This window comes from Carettochelys insculpta, chromosome 17 (assembly GCF_033958435.1).
Source record: "Carettochelys insculpta isolate YL-2023 chromosome 17, ASM3395843v1, whole genome shotgun sequence".
Taxonomy (NCBI): Eukaryota; Metazoa; Chordata; order Testudines; family Carettochelyidae; genus Carettochelys; species Carettochelys insculpta.
Genome location: NC_134153.1, coordinates 7,600,399 through 7,619,841, shown reverse-complemented (window position 1 = coordinate 7,619,841; position 19,443 = coordinate 7,600,399).

The following is a 19,443-nucleotide window of genomic DNA, read 5'->3' as shown; positions in this document are numbered from 1 at the left end:
CAGACCTACACTCCAAACCTGCTTCCTGGCAGTCACCTCTCACATTGAACCCCTCATTTTTGACCCCATCCCAGAGCCTACAAGGGCCCATATAATCTGCTCGCTCTGCCCACTTCTCCTCAGGCTGTGGGGCTGTAGAAGAAGAATGAGGGGAGAATGTCTTTGTTTTGTTTTTCAGTTGGGGACTGCGCCAGTGAGGTGGCTGTGGTTTTTTTTATTTTATTTTTGCTCCTCACTTGTGTGGCCCCAAGTGATTTTTCTGTGGGTGAGTGGCCCCTAACCTGAAAAAGTTTCCCCACTCCTGCTTTGCAGAGTTGCTACTGACTACCGAAGCAGCAAAGGAGTGGCGAAATCAGGAGCCAGCACAAATCTTTTGCTGGAGAGGAAACTCCTGGTGCTTTCCATAAGATGGTGCTCATTCTCCATTCAACTGGGGGAAGCAGCCAGAGATTTCTGCAGCAGCAGAAGCCACCTGAACAAAATGCAAAGCAAACCTTGGCTTACTTAACTTGAGCATGGTGATGGCATCCTCTGTTTGTGCTTGTGATCCAGACTTGCAAAAATACAGCAAACACATAGGTACTCAGTGAGCAGCCTAGGTCAAAAGGCCAGGTCACAGATCTTGAGTGATATATTGTTCTTAACATCCACTGACATGGAGAAGAGTTAGGCGATTAAACAGCTTTGAGGATCTGAGCCCCCAGTAGGTTGCCATGCCCACGTGGTATGCCTTACAGATGGAATTGCTTGGTGCCAAGCTCCATGGAGCCACTCAATAGGAGTCCAGAAAACATGTCTTGAAGTCACAGTAGCACAGTGGGACCTTCAACCCCAGTCACATGCCATTACCATCTGTTTGCAGGCCGGTCTAATGGACAGGCACTTTCACACATCAGTGCCCAAAAGTTAGATACCTGAATCCAGATTTCAGCCTCTGTACATGCTGCTCGATTTTTCAAATGCCCTAAGCTCCCATGTCTCTTCCTGACAGGTGCTCTGCAGCTCTGCAAACCATTTATTTAGGGGCCTAAATATGGGGCTAATGGAGTAACGTAAGCAGCTGGGTGTGGACATGTTTGATCAGAAGCTTAACTGTGTAGTAGAAGGAAACAAATTAGTATCTGAACAAGAAGACAAGAAGATCTTTGCACAGAGGAAAAGGGCTCCCTCTCTGCAGCTGCAAACTGACTTTTCCTTGGGCTGCTCTCTGCTCATGTCCATTATAATTGAACGCTTTCCTAGGACAAACTGGGCTCTCACATGCCTAATAAAAAGGGAGAAAGCACGCACTGTAAAATGCAGCTAAAACAAGAGCTTTGCAATGACAGCTGGTGTTGCTGATTTCTAATTTACTGAAATACTCTCAGCAATAAAGTCTGTCAGTTACTTAAAGAACAGTCTCCTTCATTAGAATCTACCACCAGATAATTGATAGTCAAAAACATAATGGATGTAATGGACGTCAAGGGAAACCACCAGGCGCTAATGCCTGCAATGATACGATAATTGAACTTTTTTTAAATACACCGATACTTAAAAAAAAAAATTATAATACACAAAGAGCAGAATGACATTTTATCTCTTAATTTGAATTGCATGGAATAGGCTGTTGCCACAGGTCCCCTGCTGAGGCAAAAAAACCCAGACATTGATCCAAAGATAATGTTCCCTCACAATGATTTCATTTTTATTATGCCAGATGACTGATGTAGATGTAATCATCTGATCTGATTTCCACTGCTGCAGCTACTATGTACGGTGGCTCATTTTAGCATTACACACTGGCTGTTGAGAATAGGATCCAGATCTTTAGCTAGCGTATATCAGTCTCATTCCATCAATTTCAAAGAAGCAACCTTGATTTGCATCAGCTGATTTCAGTGAAGCCATGCTGACTTACACTGACTGCAGGTCTGGTCCGATCCACTTTAAGAAACGAGACTAACTGAAGCCAGTTAAAGAAGGACAGTGCAGCTATTCAAGTATAATTTTTGGAAAGACATGTTTATGATTAAAGTCCTGTGTATGGTTCTTCGACGACCCCTGGGCCATAGTATCTGAGTCCTCCAAAAACTTTAATGCATCTGATGAAGCAGGTCTTTGCCCATGAAAGCCCATGCTCCAAAATATCTGCTAATCTATAAGGTGCCACAGGACTTCTTGTTGTTTCTGAAACTTTAATGTGTTTATCCTCAGAATACCCCTGGGAGGCAGGGAAATAGTACTAGCCCCATTGTACAGAGAGGGAGCTGAAATATAGTGAGAATCAAGCTCCGGTACTCAGAGGTATTCAGGAATCTAATGAATGCCCATTGATTTCACACTCGCTACTCGGAGACCTGGTTTTCTCTAAATGTTTTCCATCCATGGGCAGAATAAATTTTGTTATGTGCACTGAGTCATGAGTGGACATGCACCACCCATGAAAACACCTGCTGGCAGCTGTGGGCCATCTGCTAATCGAAACTGCTTATCTAGAGAGTAGATTTTTAAGACCGCTGCACTCAATGTCCCTGAGGTTCTCTATAGGGCAAATACCTATCTATCTCAGTGGGAGCTGCTGGATGCTGAGAAATTCTTAAAAACAAACAAACAAACAAACAAACAACCTTCCCCTCTAATATTTAATGAATATTAGTTCTGGCTGATCAATGGGGGTGAAGAGGAGAGACAGGGTTCATAAATTATTCCAATTCCAGATAGTGGTTTTATGCATTATTCACGATTTATTTTATGTTACTTCTTGTCAGGAGGTTTTAAAAGTTTAGACCTTCCAATCGAGGAGAAGAAACAGTATCTTGGGACTTAGAGTGTCAACTCCCACTGGCCGGTCTGCCCCACAAATAGCACAAAGTGGAAGCTGACTAATTCAAGAACACCACTCAGAATGAAAACTCTTCTCAAATCTCTTTGCCAAACCCTTACAAACAACAGTCGCATTTGCAGGGATCACAAATGATCCTAGTGCTGAAAAACACAAGGATACACATATCAGACCATGCTCTCATAATTTACCTGGCCATCCCTGTTTTAATACATACAGGATACAAACAGGTAACAGATACAGACTAATTGCAGCAGAAATCCCCAGAAAGGAAAGCTTCTTTGAAATGCCTTTGGCTTCCCCAAAAACTGAATACAAACCTAAAATTACCAAGACTTTGCAGATAAAAATATCCTTTTTTTCATCATGCTGTTTTAAGTGTTAAAGACTTTAGCATTCGCCTCTTGCAGTAACATCCTAATACAGTTCTTTCTAACCATCAGCTTACAACAGCCATTAGCTGCATTTTGCATGTAAGCAAACAAGTGCCAGGTAACATGCCTTCTTACATAAAAGCATTTGTCCTAGTTATGTGATGACATGTATTTCTGTGTTCTTTCTACTCTGTTGTCACAATCTCTCACCAATGCCAACTCAGCACCTTCTCCTGCTCTCTTTTTGACATCAGCTCTCTGTAGATTCTGAGGTGCCGTGACAATAGAATAGCTAGTGACAAAGGATGTACCATGGGACAAAAAGAAAGGGCACATCACCCATAGACAAGTTGGAGAGTTTTCCAGCTGGGATGTCACTGGTCTGTAATAAACGTGCCAGTCATACAAGTGGAGAGTTTCAGCTTAAAGAAACAAAGGAAAAAATGGCGACCAAAGCAAAAAGAGAAAGAAAAATCCATCTCTTTAGTGCAAACAAAGAAAATCAAATACTGTATGTAGCAACCCGTTGTTCCTTCTTAGCTAGGTGGCATGTACAGACTTGGCCACTAGAACACTGGTGGCTGTGTAGCCATGCACGTGTAGTGGCAGCTATTCGTATCCCATTTTGCTTTTAAAAAATATTTCACAGAATGGTCTGACCTGCGTGCCTGAAGCCTTCTGTCTTCAGACAAGGTACTTTACGCATTAGACCTCAGTTGGAGTGTTGTATTCACTTCTGATCGTCGCATTTCAGGAAAGATGTAGACAAATTGGAGAAGGTCCAGAGAAGAGCAACAAAAATGATTAAAGGTCTAGAAAACATGACCTATGAGGGAAGATTGAAAGAATTGGGTTTGTTTAGTGTGGAAAACAAAAGACTGAAGGGGGACTTGATAACAGCTTTCAAGTACCTAGGAAGGTGCTATAGAAGGAGGAGCAGGAAAAATTATTCTCCTTATCTTCTGAGGGTAGGACAAGGAGTGGGCTTAAACTGCAGCAAATGGAGGTTTAGAAGGTACATTAAGAAAAAACTTTCTAACCTGCCAGGGTGGGTAAGCACCGCAATAAATTGTTTAGTGAGGTTGTGGGATTTCCATCATTGGAGATTTTAAGAGCAAGTTCAAGAAACATCTGTCAGAGATGATCTAGATGGTGCTTGATCCTGCAGTGATGCAGGGGACTGGACCCGATGCTCTCTCGAGTTCCCTACCAGTTTCTTTCTGCTATGATTCTTTGATTCACGGGAATAGCCACATCCCTCACTCCCTCAGCACAGCATGCCAATAGGTCCCAAGACTGAGTTGCAGTTGCCCATTTCAAGGGTTCCAAGCTAGAGCTGACTGGAAAACGACAATTATTTTTCCATGAGAACATTCCATTTAAAAAAAATCTTCCAATTTCCGATTGTTTCAATGAGCTCCCCTTTCCCCCAGTTAATACTATTTCTCCTGATCAGTTTTTGGTCTCTAAAAACTGGTTTTGCTTAAACAAAATTTCTGAAAAACTTTCAAGTTTTTTCTCAGAAAGTCAGAATTTTGTGGAAAATTAAATTTTCCGCAGAATGCTTCACTTATGAGCAATCCTATTTTTAGTCAAAATAATTTTTCAATTAAACAAGTTCAATTTTGACCAGTGCTAGTGAGTGGCCAGTTCGGTCTCTGGGCCCAGTTAGTTCATGGCAAGGCCTTGTCTTCACTGCTAACACAGGTGTGTTTTTACATTGGAGTGACTTAATCTCTGTGACCCATCCTGAGGTAAAAACACAGTGATAAAAAAAACCAAGAAGTCCTGTGGCACCTTATAGACCAACAGATATTTTGGAGCATAAGCTTTCGTGGGCAAAGACCCGGCTTCACCAGATATGATGTTGCATCTGTCTCAGGATTGTTCAAGTGCCATAGTTACCTCAAAATAAAACCACACTTTATTAGCTGGTCAGACAAGGCCTCAGGCTAGCTGTGACATGGATCCCTGCCTAAGAGAAAGTGACCTGAGATTGCACACCAGGGAACAGACAGGTCAGGTGGTAGAGCTTTGTTCTAGTCTGCACATAGGTTATGCACCCGTGTCGTTATTTTGGATAGAGCTGTGATTTTTTTTTTTAAACTAATGGTGGCTACATCTACATCACAAGCTAGAGGCACGAGTTAGATGAGCTAGCATGCCAAATATAGCATAGCTGCTGTAGCATGGGCTAACAGCCCTGGGCAGGGCTGGTGACAGACATGCCAGCCCCCTTGGCAAGGTGTGAGGGGTCAGCTCCGTGACCTGGGAAGGATCATGGACGTGGGCAGGAGGGGCAGATCTGTGGCTTACCTCCCCCAGATAGCATTTCAGGACTGCCTGGTGCATGCTGCCAGGGTTCTGGTGGTGATTTAAAGGGCTGAGGGCTCTGTCTGCAGCCATTGTTGCAGCAGTGGCAGTGGCTGGGAGCCCTTTTAATCCACTGGGCCCTGGAGCAGCTGCCCTCCTTGCCCCCGTCAGTAGCCCTGGCCCTGCATACATATCTGGAGGGTTTGTACTCAGGGAGGCAACCACAGTACAGTAATCCCTCGAAATGCATAATTTGGAGTTGCGCTTAACTCGCATTAACGTGAGTTAAGTAAAACTCAAAATCCCGCTCCCTCCGGCCCCGACCCAACCCACACAGCCCCAGTTCAACCCCCCCATAGCCCTGGCTCACACCCCACCTCCGCACGCAGCTCCGGCTCAACCCCCCGCAGGGTGGCATGGCCCTGCTTAACTCCAACCCTCACTCCTCTGCAGCCCTAACCCACACCAGGCTTAACCCCCTGCCCCACTCCCATGGCCCCAACCCACCACCAGACTTAACCCTCCCCTAGTGTCCCCCCCCAAACCCCAGGACTTACCTTTCAAAAGGCGCTCCAGGTGCTGCTGCTTCCCTGGCTGCAGAATGTGCATTCCACCAGGGAAAAAAACACCCCGACTTACACAAAATTTGAGCTACATGAGGGTGCGTGGGAATTCAAGGGACTCCTGTACTACCACTGCCAAGGTACTATAGCAACAGCACTATTCTTAGTGTGCTAGCTCAAATGAGAGCTGGCCAAAGTATGCTTATGTGGACTGGACATCACATCTCTAGTTCATAGTGCAGACACAGCCAGTTATGGGACAGCTCTTGGAGTGGGTGCAGTTATACTGGTATAAATGTAGCTATTTCTCCTTCCTACACAGGAATAGTGATGGTGTTGGAGAAGTACAACTCTCCTGCAAAGATAAGGCCAAGGTGTAGTGTATAACCACTGAATCAAGCTTGATTTCGGCAATGGACTGAGCTCGCTACGTATGAGACTATCCCATAGTTCTGTGGCCGCCTGGCTTGCCAAAGACCAAGATTCAAGTCCCTCTTCTCTGCCAGAGAGGGAGAAAGGATTTGAACAGTGTCTCCTCCCTCCCACCCCCAACCTCTTAGAAGGATTCTCTTGCCATCAAACTTGCCACCTGGGGACTGGGGAGAGAGTAGGCAAAGGGGACAAATACACAGGGATCTAGAGCTATTGGCCACCACCACTTTGAATTGCCACTTGAGAGCCACACCGCATGAGAGTTGGGTGAGGGAGCTTCGTCACAATCTGGGCAGTGCTGAGGGATGACTGCCCTTGGCCCTGTCCCTTCTGCAGGTGCAGAGCTGGGCATACCTCCACCTTGCCTCATGGCCTATCGTGGCTGTTGGCCCCGCTGATTACCACTGAGCTATGGGATAATCTGATGTGGCAGTCAGCATTTCCTGTAAGAGTAGCACCTGGAGGGCAGCCCAGGAGAGATTCAGGTACTGCCCAGCTGATTAGCAGAATGCTCACATCCACACAGGCACCATGTGTTTCTATTGGTGGTGCACAAAACAAAATTTATTCCATCCCAAATAGAAAAAAATTAGAAGGCTCACGAGTGGCAATACTTCAGTCTCTGTTGTTGAAACTGTTCAACTGTGAATAACAAATAAAAGAGTGACTGAGCAGGGGGACCAGAGCCCCAGGCACTGGGCTACAGGATCAATCCCATTCTCTCTACATTTGTCTCAGCAGAACAGTCACTGGATGAGAGAGTCCGTAGTCCAGTGGTTTCATTATTTATTCCTGGTGGAACAGCTTCAGAAGGACAGATTAAGGGCATCTAGTATCAGAGTATCCCGCAACACAATCTTCTCAGAAGCGCGAGACTCCTGTTCAAATCATTCAAGCTCTCGCTGTAACCATTAGGGTAAAAGTTTTAACCCACCTCCTCCTTTACCTGACTCCAGGGTGCATTCTGAGATGGGTCTTTCCACATTGTAGGAGGAGCATGGAGGCCTAACGTGGCTTTATGCATCAGTGTTGTTTCTGCAATTTGCTAGCTGCCTAAAAAATTAGGCTGTGTGATCACAGAGTCTTTGTGGATCTCCCCACCCCCAACAGCTAGAAACAAAGGACTAGGTAATGGGCTTGTACTGTCTCAGTCCCATGCAAAACTTTGCTTCATTACATGAAATTACCTTGCCAATAAATTCAAGTGGAGTCCTTACAGATGGGAAAGATGGGAAAGTCACTGACACAGCAATGATTGAAGAAGTTCCAGGAGATGCCATAGGAAGTAAAAGGCCAATTTGTTTCAACATCATCTGCGGGGGACATGTCAGTGAGCATTTGGGGGATAAAATGCAGAAGCAGAGCTTGAACAAGGAGGGCCAATGTGGTTTGGGGGAAGGAAGGCAGTGTGTGTAATTGGATGGCACTCTTTGAGGTGCTTACAGATAGAACAGGCTTGGGGAGCAAAACAGGCATTGCTTACTTAGCCTTGGAGAGAACATTGGACAAGCTCCACAGAGGTAATGACCAAGGTGTGGAGTGCCAGAATGGATGAATGGTTTAATGGCTTAATGTATGGGAAACTGGCCAAACACCAAGGAACAAGTAAGCAGGTATTAATGGAACCTTTATATGTCAGAAGCGGCTCCTGTAATAGACCAACACAGCCAGCTCACCCGACACAGAACAAAACCCTGCAGGGTTAGATTGCGACTGACTGAGCTCCAAGGGCAGGGCACTGTCACTTTAGGTCTGAAACATGATGGACCTCCCCCTCTCCCTGTCCTTGTATAAACCTGGCTGCGATATTACTGGATTTTTACAATAAATATGAAGCTATTTCTGTAACCACTGCATTGTGTTTGCACCAAATCTTGTGCCAAGTGAAGTAGCTAACGAAAGCTGATAGTGCATTGAATCTGTTTATGCTACGTGTATGTCTGTATCAAGTTTGTATGTAAAGTTACAGATACTGGTTCTATGCTTGTATTAGAAATGTTTTAGAGCTATGATCTCTGGGGAAGGCGTGGTCTCCATCCAGCCAGGAAGATGAGCTAAACAAAGACTTGGACTTGGAATAGACATTGACTGAGACGTGCTGTCTAACCAGGTGGCCAATAGCAGATTGCCCCAACAGGAAACCTGATCAAGTGATCCTCCATTTCCTGCACGAAGAAGAGGTTTTCCCCTCCACTTGGCAAGACTACAAAGATGTCCCTGGCAGTGGCCATCTTGTTCATGAGTCCTCATGAACTAAGCCTGCATGGAGTGGGGACCTGTCCCTGAGGGTATGTATTTTCTAAGACATTCCAGACAGCAACTTGTGCCATTGGCTGCATCCCACTTCAATATAGAATAAATATAAATATATAAATAGCTTTAATTGATGTATGTAATTTACCACTTCAAGACTTTTTCCTCTCACACTTTGTTCTTTCCTTCTTTCTTAACAAACCTTTAGATTTTAGATTCTAAAGGATTGGCACCATGCGCTGTTTTGGGTAAAATCTAAGTATGTATTAACCTGGGAAAGCGGCTGGTCCCTTCTGGGGCTGGAAGAGTCTTTGTGGATTCGGTGAAATAGGTAAGTATCCCAGTTTTAAGCAATTTGCCCAGGATTGGTTCTCTCAGCAGTGCCCAGAAACCCCTCTGTACATTATGACACCAAACAGTTTCACACACAGCTGTTGGATTTTTGCAGTTGTTTTCCACTGGCGAACCCCCATTGTTTTAATGGGCTTTTAGAGCACTTTTCAGAACTCACCAACGTACAAAGGCAACTGTACAGGAGTATTAGAGGAGCTTGATCCTGTTCCCACTGATTCCTGAGATTGTTTTGCTACTGACCACAATGGAGACAGGTCTGACACTCTGAGATGGTAAGATTGGTAGAACATGCCTAGATTACCAGTGTTCCACGCTGTACATCACACTTTGAGGCGGAGATTTTTCCAGTCCTTCCCCAGTGCTACAGAGCCTCCAGTCTCCTATATGGTATTGATGGTGCTGGCTGATATTTTTAATGGCTAGATAATTTCATGTGAATGGGACAACAGTGGGGTGTGGGTAGGAGACATTAGAAATAACGTCCATTTTAGTAGCTGGAACCTGATTTTCATACACGTGACTAATCAAACTGGTGCACACATGTAGGTGCCAATGCACAACTAATTTGCACATGCAGTTACTAGGACTATGAGCATAAAGCAGGCAGCCACTGACTAGATTGAACCTTTTGCAACCATTCCATTTGTGCACATACTGCAATTGCTTGCATAGATTGGGCACAATAAATGCCTGTATTCCAGGATATGTGACTTACTAGGACCAAGAAATATTCTGTGTTGCTCTTTGAGCCTACTATGATCTACATTCAGATTCCTATTCATGAGACTTTATGCTACAAATAGTGGACAGTCTGAGTGCTTGTGATGGGGTTCGGGGTCCCCCAAGCTCTGCATCCCCTCTGCAGGCAGGAGTGACTCTCACTCAGCAGGAGAACAGCAGGTTTATTAGCTGACAGGACACAGCATTGTACAGAGGAGTCAGTGCAGCAGGCAGAGAACGCCAGTCAAATCCATGCTGGGGAGAGGAGGCCCCGAGGGGCGCCCCAGAGCTGGGGCCTTGCCCCCTCCTTGGTCTTGCTCTCTCTCAGCCCAGACTAACTGCTTCTCAACTCCCAGTTCCAATTCAAACCCCTCAGGCTCCACCTCCTGCTATGTCTGCAGTACAAAGCTGTTACCTGGTCTTCAAGGTTACCCTGAGCAGGAGACCCACACCCTCTGTGAGCCACTCACATATACACAGGTATCCCCCACTCCATCACAGAGCTATACTTTCCCAACCCATTGACAGGCAACCTAGGCTAGTGGCTTCACCTCAGTGCACCACAAGATTGTCCTTACTACATCTGCTGGGAGTGGGTGGCTTTGCTATCCACGCTTGCATACACAGAATTTGCAGGATGTGCCACATGAACCATAGCAGCACTTTGATGGGCTACAGTGGGAGCACACAGCTCTCGCCATCAGCATGCACCTCACTTTGCATGCTCTTGCTTTACGTGCATGTCACTTTAGTAATACCAGTAGGAAAAAGTATGTGGATGAAAACCAGTGAAATCTGGTAACCCTGCGCATGGGCCATGGTAAACAAAATAGCTGGAGGGCCCCACATAGAACTGCAATGGGCTGCACGTAGCCAGTGGGCCACGGGTTGCCGGCCCCCAGGGTAACCTTTTCCAAAGCAGTTGGATGTCTGACAATCACTTTGAAGAATATGCTGATAATTCGGAGAGGCTGGTGAGCAATGCTCCCTCAAATCTTTTCCATCCCTGTGCGTATAGTCTTCCTTCCTTGTGTGGAATAATTTTAATGTGCACTGAGGCATGTGGGCATCTGCACCACCAATAGAAACAAAAAGCCATGATGTGGGTGCTCTGCTCATCAGCTTAGGGGCACTGGCATTTCTCCTGAGCAGCCCCACAAGTACTCAGCTGACAGGGAACATTGGTTCAGAGAACAGCCGCAAGAGTAAAGGATTAGAAAACTTGCCTTAACGTGACAGACTCAGGACGCTCAATCTCACAAGACAAAAAGGAGGGCAAAGTGTGAGGTGACTACAGTCTATCAGGACTTACATGGGGGAAAATAATTGATAATGGGCTTTTCAATCTGGCAGAGAAAAGCATAATGCAATCCAATGGCTGGAAGTGAAACCTAGACAAATTTGGAGAGGAAATAAGGCGCACATTTTATCATGAGGGTAATTAACCACTGGAACATTTACTAAGGGCTTAGGTGGAGTCTCCCTTACTGAAAGTGTTTAAATCAAAGTTGGATGTTTTGCTAAGAGATCAGCTCTAGGGATTGTTTTGTGGAAGTTATATGACTTGTGTTACACAGTAAGTCAGGATACATGTCCACAGTTAGCTGGAATTGAGTACCTTAATTTGATCTTCCACTATACTGCAGACCTGCCCCCAGAGACTACGGCAATACAATCACTCACCTCGCTGTCTGGATAGAGCAAATGCTGGTGCTATTTTTGACAGTACTGGGCTCTTCAAAATGCAAACTAAAACAAAAAATTAAAAATATTATCCATGCTGAGATGGGGTGGGTTTTTATTCCCAGGCTTTGATACGATCCCATGGAAGAAAGGAATACTTTACAAGAGGCAGCACGTCCTCTGTTTTACCAAGGATAAAGTCTAGATAGCATCAGTCGGAGAAGGTGGCAGGTTTAACTGCATTAGAAGTGAGGCAGTTAGATCATCAAGAACATTTTAATTGATAGGTCTGTGCCTTCCCTTCTTTCTTTGTACAATATATTTTGCTTGCAGGCCCCCACAGCACAGGCAGCACTTGTACAACCTATAAATCCTACCTTTGTGACTTGCTGATCCTTGTAAGTCATTTTTAAACCTCTCCAAGGTCTGTTGTAGTTTCTGTGTTAGAGCTGTCCTCTGCCTCTGGACAAACTGTACTAAAGTGACTAATGGAACGGTTGGTCACCTTGTAATAACCCTGATGATTTTCTTATCTGTGCATGAGCTGCAGCTGCAGCCATCCTTCTTTTACAACCATTAGGTGGTCAGGAAGGTGTGCCTGGGTTTACCCTGATGGTATGTTTGTCTTATACAAGTCATGCAATAACACTGCACAAAGGAAGCGAAGTCCTTGCACCTCCACCACGGACATTTCACACCATTGATTTGCAGCCTGTCCCTTTACCCCCCAGTTAAGGGTCTTTTGAACTGAGTTCAAATGTCACGAATCTGTAAGCAAAAATACAATAAACTGAAAAATGCCTGGGTCTGAAGTCCCAGGGAATGTTACAGTGCTGGGTTAATTTTAACCCATTTCATGTTACATGGAGAAGCAAAGTCTCTCAGTACAGAGGGAGGTCAACAGAGGTGAGCACTTCAGAAAGACCTTTTTGGACAGTGGTCTCACTTATCCTTTTGACTAAGACCTTCCAACTGACTGTCCCCTTCCGTTAGCAGGGCTGGGCTGGCCTGGGCTGCATGAACTAGTAAGACTTTTTTCGTGTCTAGCTATTATGATCCTATCCAAGCACAGAAGTATTTATATGGAGATTTCTTTTTATACATAGTGCAAAATGTTTGAGACATTCACTTCAACCTCATCACACCTTCCTTCACAGGCTCCAGCCACCTTCCAAGTCTCCCTTTCCGTCCTTTCACCGAGCGAGTCCACACTTAACATAACCTCAAGCAAACCACAACACCAAAGTCAAAACCACAGAACTAATAGGTCATTTGCTGCCATCACCTCTCTCTGCAACGTGGTGTGTCGGCAGCAGGGCCATCAGCCACTGTGGGCCCAGGGGGAAAAGGTAGAAGGGGCAGTGCCAAGGACAGAAGGGGCAGTGCTTCGGGCTGTCAGCCCTCGCCCCCACCCCAGTCCCTCAGAACTGCAAGCAGAATGGTATCAGAGGGGCCTGGAGCTCCAGCCACCGCTGCTTCTACTGCAGTGGCTGGAGCTCTGGGTGCCTTTCAAGTGCCAGGCCTCAGGGCAACTGCCTGCTTTAACTCAACCCACCCAGTGGGCCTGTATGTGGGGTCACGTGGGTAGATCTCAATACATCAATTCTCTGCTATTGCAGGGCTCTGGAGTCCTTCTATCTTGCCTATTCCCTCTGCCTGTGTGGCACAAAATAGCCAAGTCTCCTGTCAGCTTTAATTCTTGGCTCTAATTTTGGCTGTTGGATTGTGCGTGTGGGTGCTGTTAGTGGGCTGTGGTTTGCAGTCAGACTACAGGCTTGGTGATCCCTTCTAGCCTTAAACTCTATTAGTATTTCATATCTGCTCTGATAGTTTGTTAATCTCTCTGTCCAATTACTTTCTGAACTCTTTAAGGCAGGGATTGTCTCAATATTTGTACCCCTTCTCTTGCACTTTGGCAAATAATGACCTCAGCCTACAGCGTTTATGAATTAATAACCATAGAGGTTCATTGGCCTAAAAGTCCATCTACACCTCTCAGTAAATGCTTTACATTTTGTTAATTACCATCATCAAAAATAGATCAGCAAATATCCAATCATCAATGCATCCATCTTGTCAATCATTTCTCTCCACTTTTACTGTGGACCATTTATTCTTCTCCAGCTAGTTGGAGGTGTGTACGAGCAGTGTGCTGAGCACATTTCCCCAGAAGTGCTCAAATAAGTGGTTTCTACCATAGTGGGAGAAGTTTTTAAGATATGTTTCTGAACCTGGGTTTCTCACAGCAACATAATCCACAGCTATTGCATCACTACCCATACATGCTTGCAATGTAACAGAAGAAAGGAGTGTCCATACGATTGTCTCTACTGTGTCTTTAAACTCTGTCGATTATACTATTTAAAACAAACCCTTCAAAAATTTATGAAAAACACATCTAAACTGGTAATCTGTCCTTACAAATACACCTCTTCCAGGATTCATCCCCAGTTCTCACATACTTTAAAACTACTCAACTTGCAAATATCTGGTAGATCCACTTCCCTTCTGTGCCAGCAGACTCAACATGTCAAGGAGGAATTTGAAATTGTCTTGCTTATGAATGACAACATTCACTCATGGATTCACTATTCATCACCCATCAAGTTCTTTACTCATCATGAGCAGATTAAATTTCCCATAGGACCTGCTTATTACGTATCTTCCATATTTTATGCTGTGAAATGTTTTGGATCTGCTTTTTACCACCAGCTAGTAAAATATATTTTTCCTCACCCCTCTCATCCCCATGCCTTATTTCTCCCTTTCTCCATTACTTTTGAAACAGCATAATGAGAAAGAGCTTTTTTGGACTCAGAACCCAATGCCTGTGACCTTGAAGAGAACTTTAAAGATTGAGTGTTACATAAAGGGAATGTGCACCAATGGGACAATGAAGGATGCACTTACTTGACTGAAAGGTTAAAAATCAGGAACTCTTCTTTCATTACCTGTCAGATCAAACAAAGAATCGTTACTATTTCTGTGTCAAAATCACATGACACATTTTATAGGTCAAATGTATAAACCTAGAAAACAGTCCCAACACCCTATCTGCGGGGATAGAAGCCAAGAGTCCTGATTCCCTCCACTCTAACCACGAGACTCCCACCCAGCTCAGGAGGGAGGGAAAACATAACCCAGGATTCCTGGTTCCCAGCCTCCATCCACCCTAACCACTGGAGACTCTCACTATTGAGTTCTATTCCACCACCATCCTCCTCCCCAAGAGTCCTGACTTCCTCCACTCTAACAACTAGACTCCCACAACCCTTCCTTGGGGGTGGGGAATAGAACTGCTGCTCTGACCACCAGGCTACACTCCCACCCCCTGCATGGGGAGTGGGGGACAGAACCCAAGAGGGACGAGGGGTAGAACCCAAGAGACTCCCACCCCCGCCAGGGGGGAAGACCAGAACCCAAGAGGAGGCCCAAACCTAGGACCTCCTGGCCCACTGCTCTGACCCCTAGGGTCAGATCCCAAGACTTCTACCCCTCTGCCTAGTAAGGGACAGAAGCCAAGGGGAAGCTCAAACCTGGGATCTCCTGGCTCGCAGCCCCCTGCTCTAACCATTATGCTAGACATCTACCCCACTCCTAGCAGTGGAGGGAGAGAACCCAAGAGTCCTGGCTCCCAGCCTCTCTCCACTCTAACCACTAGATACCACTCCCCTCATGTGCTAAGGCAGGAACCCTGGCTCAAGTTTTATATGCTTTAAAACTCAACTTTTGTAAGTGCTCAAAGATCCAAACAGTTAATTTGATTGCTTTGAAATCTGGTGTGCCTCAGGGCAGTGCAGGATAGCATTAGTGATCCAAATTTGGGGCACGTTACCTAAGTAACGGTCCCCCTCCCTATCATGGGTTCCTTCTGCTATCTTGCACTGTGACATGAAGAAGTATTGACTAATGGCTGGACAAATCACAGACCTGGAGTGCTGAGAACTCACTCTGTTGCTAAAGACAAGCTAATTACAAGCCCTCACCTAAGAAAAACAGAAGCAGCTTTGGACTGAGTCATTGGTGTTCATTACAATGCGAGTCCTGGGTAAGAATTTTAGTTTGGGAGAATGTAATCAAAGTACCTAGGTTAAAATTATATCAATGAACATGTCTTAGAACAGAAAAGAAATTAGAGGGTGGGGGAATCAGGCAGACTACAAGGGGATGAGGGTTACTAGATGATAAATAGGGATGAGTATATGGAGGGAGGATCAAAAACTTCAGGTAAAGAGAGGCCTGGAATTCCCCCACTGTACATCCTGACCACCCTGCACTGCACCAATTGTGCAATCTCACTCCCAGCCATGCATCCCAGGGCCCCTGCCCCCTCAGCTCTACCAATGCCCCCAAAAGTGCTTCTCCCCAGGGCTCTGCCAGGGGCTTGACCCTAAATCCACAGCCGTCAGTAATGAACACCCCACCACCAATGTTTCTAATCTGAATCTTTATACACCCGTGCACTGGAGATTTAGTAACACAGTGCACAGTAGAACGCGGTCTCAACCGGTCAATTTTTCTACTCCCTGGCACCTGCTAAGTTTTTGAAAGAGCCAAATTCTGAGCAGTATTGAGGAACACGTTCATTTTCTTCACCCACACGGATGTGCAGTGCCTGGCAGGATTATAGTATACCTGGCACCCAGTAAGAGAACTATCACGAGTGCTCCCTTGGGTAGTGCGAACCTTTGTACACATGTGCCATAAAGATTTCATAACTTGCGTTGGTTGCTGCAAGTTGGCTGTTATATTTATTTTTAACACAACAGGCAGCAGCTGGTCAAAACTGCACCTCTACCCCTGTATTTCCTACAGTTTTAAGAAACTTGTGTTCTTCTGAACCCAACATTCTGCACGGGAACAACATGTGAGTGAATACCCTCAACTCAACTCTGCATTAAGGTTTTTGCTACTGGATTAGGAATCTATTTGAAGAGGACATTGCCAACAGCCTATCACCATGATACCATTCCAGGTTAAAAAAAAGTTTCATTGCCTGTTATCAGCCAATTAGTGTTAAGACAACAAAAAGCATTAAAACAGATTTAAAAGTAACTGAACAAGAAGTGGTAAACAGTAATTCAAACATCAGCTGTGCAAGCTTCTATTTGCTGAACAAACAGCATGCATTAAAAATGACAAGCTCTACTTTATATGGTTCAATTGTAATTTCAGGTATTTATTTGGGGGGAAAATTAGAAGGCAAACAAGTATGAGGAGACTGAAGTCTTTTGCAGGCACATAGACCTCCCCAACTTCCCCAAAAGGGGTTCGTAAAAGGTCACTAAGATCATCCTCATGTAAATCAAAGAAAGATGCAAATTTAATCACACAGCAAACCTATGATAACTAGGAAGAGAACCTCTCCTCTGAACTCCCAGCCCTCTCCTCTAACCTCAAGCCATTCCCAGCATTTAAAAACATCAGTAAAAACTCTTGGGCGGGGATGCAATTTTCAGTTGTGATGGATTTTCCCACCAGAAGTGTTGTGAAGACATGAAGGATAGAAAGCTAATGACATATACAAACAGGAAAATCAAATTTAGATGGAGACACTGAGAAACACAAAGCAGACTCTCTCAAAATGGCGGAGAGCCACATTCTGCATATAGGACAGAGCATCACAAATCAAAATTAAAAAAATTGGAGTTCTCTCCATCTTTGCCCCAGCTGAATCAAGTCACTTCATGTCTCTGGGCTTTGCTTTCCCCATCTACAAAAGGCAACATTTAACCTTTATAATGAGATCGGTTCATGAGACGTGTTAAAGCAAGAGTTCAGGATCATGATGGACAATATGTCAAGAGGCAAATTTATGTTTTATCACCTTTTCAAGCTCCCCAGAACAACAGAGCTTGGAACAAGGAAGCTGCATTTCCATTACTTGGGAGTGTTACTGGAGCTGATTTCCAATTAAAATGCAGTATTTCCCTAAAAATTGCATCTTTCTGCTAAATAAGACTCTGCACAGTTCACCACTATAGTTATGTTTGAAACTACTGTGGCCCCTTTTCATCTCAAGAGACCGTGGCTAGCAGCAGTGGCGAGGAGCTACAGGGCAGCGTTAGAAGCTGAGATAAGCTGCAGATTTGATGTTCAGAAGAGAGGTTTGCTAAATTCAACAGAACACAAGGACCACCACCAGTTCAGCCAGAAGACCAGTTCTAAAATAAAGGGAATGCTTTGGCTTCCACATTCTTGCCTTACTTTCATGGTTATTCAGCTATTTCATTTCAAATGAAGTCCTATGCCATTTCTAGACTGTTACGTATACATGTGCCTACATAGCACCACTGCTGCAGTGCAGGGCTTGTTTTTCCTTTTTTTTGCTGTGCACATGTGTGTGTGGGTGGGGTGGGGGGTGTTGGTTATTTATTTGTAGTACAAGAAGGGCTGACAACTTCCTTGAAGTTTGTAGACTGACTTGGGGCTAGAATTATTCTACTGCCTCTAGTAGCTAGAATTCTCTCCCCTCCCCCGAAAAAAATTAGGCTGGAAGGTAACCACCACACATTACTAGCTTGGAAAAGAAGATCCATGTTGATTCACATAAGTTATCACCTCCCTAATGTGTGGTCATCAGTTTAACACAAACATATATTGTCCCTTTTAGCTTCAATCCTGTAGCACATCTATGAGTAACTCAATGGTTAATGCATAGGAAGTTAATAGACAAGAAAGTGCTAGGCAGAATTAAATTCAGTAATAAAGCTAACTTAAAAATGCTACAGATAAAAGTTCGTTGGGTTTGCTGTAAAGCTGTAATTGTAACCTTTTACAATCAAGAGACTAGTGGAATGTCAGGAGAAAAACACCTTTGGATTTGCACTTCACATTCAGACCCCTTTCTTAGAACACTCAAGTTTAAAAAGCAAAACAAACCCAGATTGCTACTGTGCTCTACACACAAATTAAAGTCAACAGTGACCACTTCTACTGTTTCCTTGCTTTTGTCAGCTTGTTTCAATCTTAATGTAACATCAGTTGGTTCTGTTTGTTCCCTTCCATTTCTCATACAAGTCCAAGTTGTACCAAGCCATCATTCATCAGCAGCAAGTGTATCCAACCTGAAAGTTAAGCACCTGAAAACCAGTAATGTTACCTTTGGATGCAGTTATACTTGCAGTCATGAATCACTTTGATGCTCTGATGTCTATAAATATAACCACTGCTTTAAGATAGCCAGCCAGAGCAGTACAGCTTGCCTATCTCTTGCACAAGAGAAAGTAAGTATACAAAATTCTCATTCTGCAAGCAAACATACTTTCCAGCATTACAAAAATGCTGTATTAGACCAAGCAGAAGCGCAGAAATTGATTTAACTTCAATAATCACACTTTCCACAGGACAGGACCATTGCTGCACATTTAGTCTTCAACACCTACCTGAAAAGGAATTATATTTAAGTGTAAATGTCAAGATAAATTTGTACAGCAACATCCATTGGGATTTTTATTGGAATTAACAGAACAAGGTTACACCTCTCTGATTATGTGTAAAATAAGTTATTGTAAATGGAAGGTATTTTCCCCTTTCAATGTTGTGTAAGTAGCGAAATAAAACTTAATACATAATGGGATACATCTTTAACTTGAAATAAAAGGCTTGATAGCTTTTTTAAAAAAAGTTTATTTTGGTATTTATGGATTTAGCGTTTATTGCTAATTTAGTGCTGGTCATGGCAAAGATGAAAGCAATGATTTCAATCAGGTGACATTGAAGCTCTCTGAGCCATTACTCTCATGACTACACAGTATTACAGTTGTAAACCACACCACTTTGCAATGTCGGGCAAAGAAGCCCAATACAGCAACTTCCAGGCGGTAGTTTTGTGTCGCCCTCAAAAAGGACAGTAGGCGGAGACACACAGAATCAGCTTGCAACTGAAACTAGCCCAGCCACAGTGGTTTTATTCTTCAAGACACTA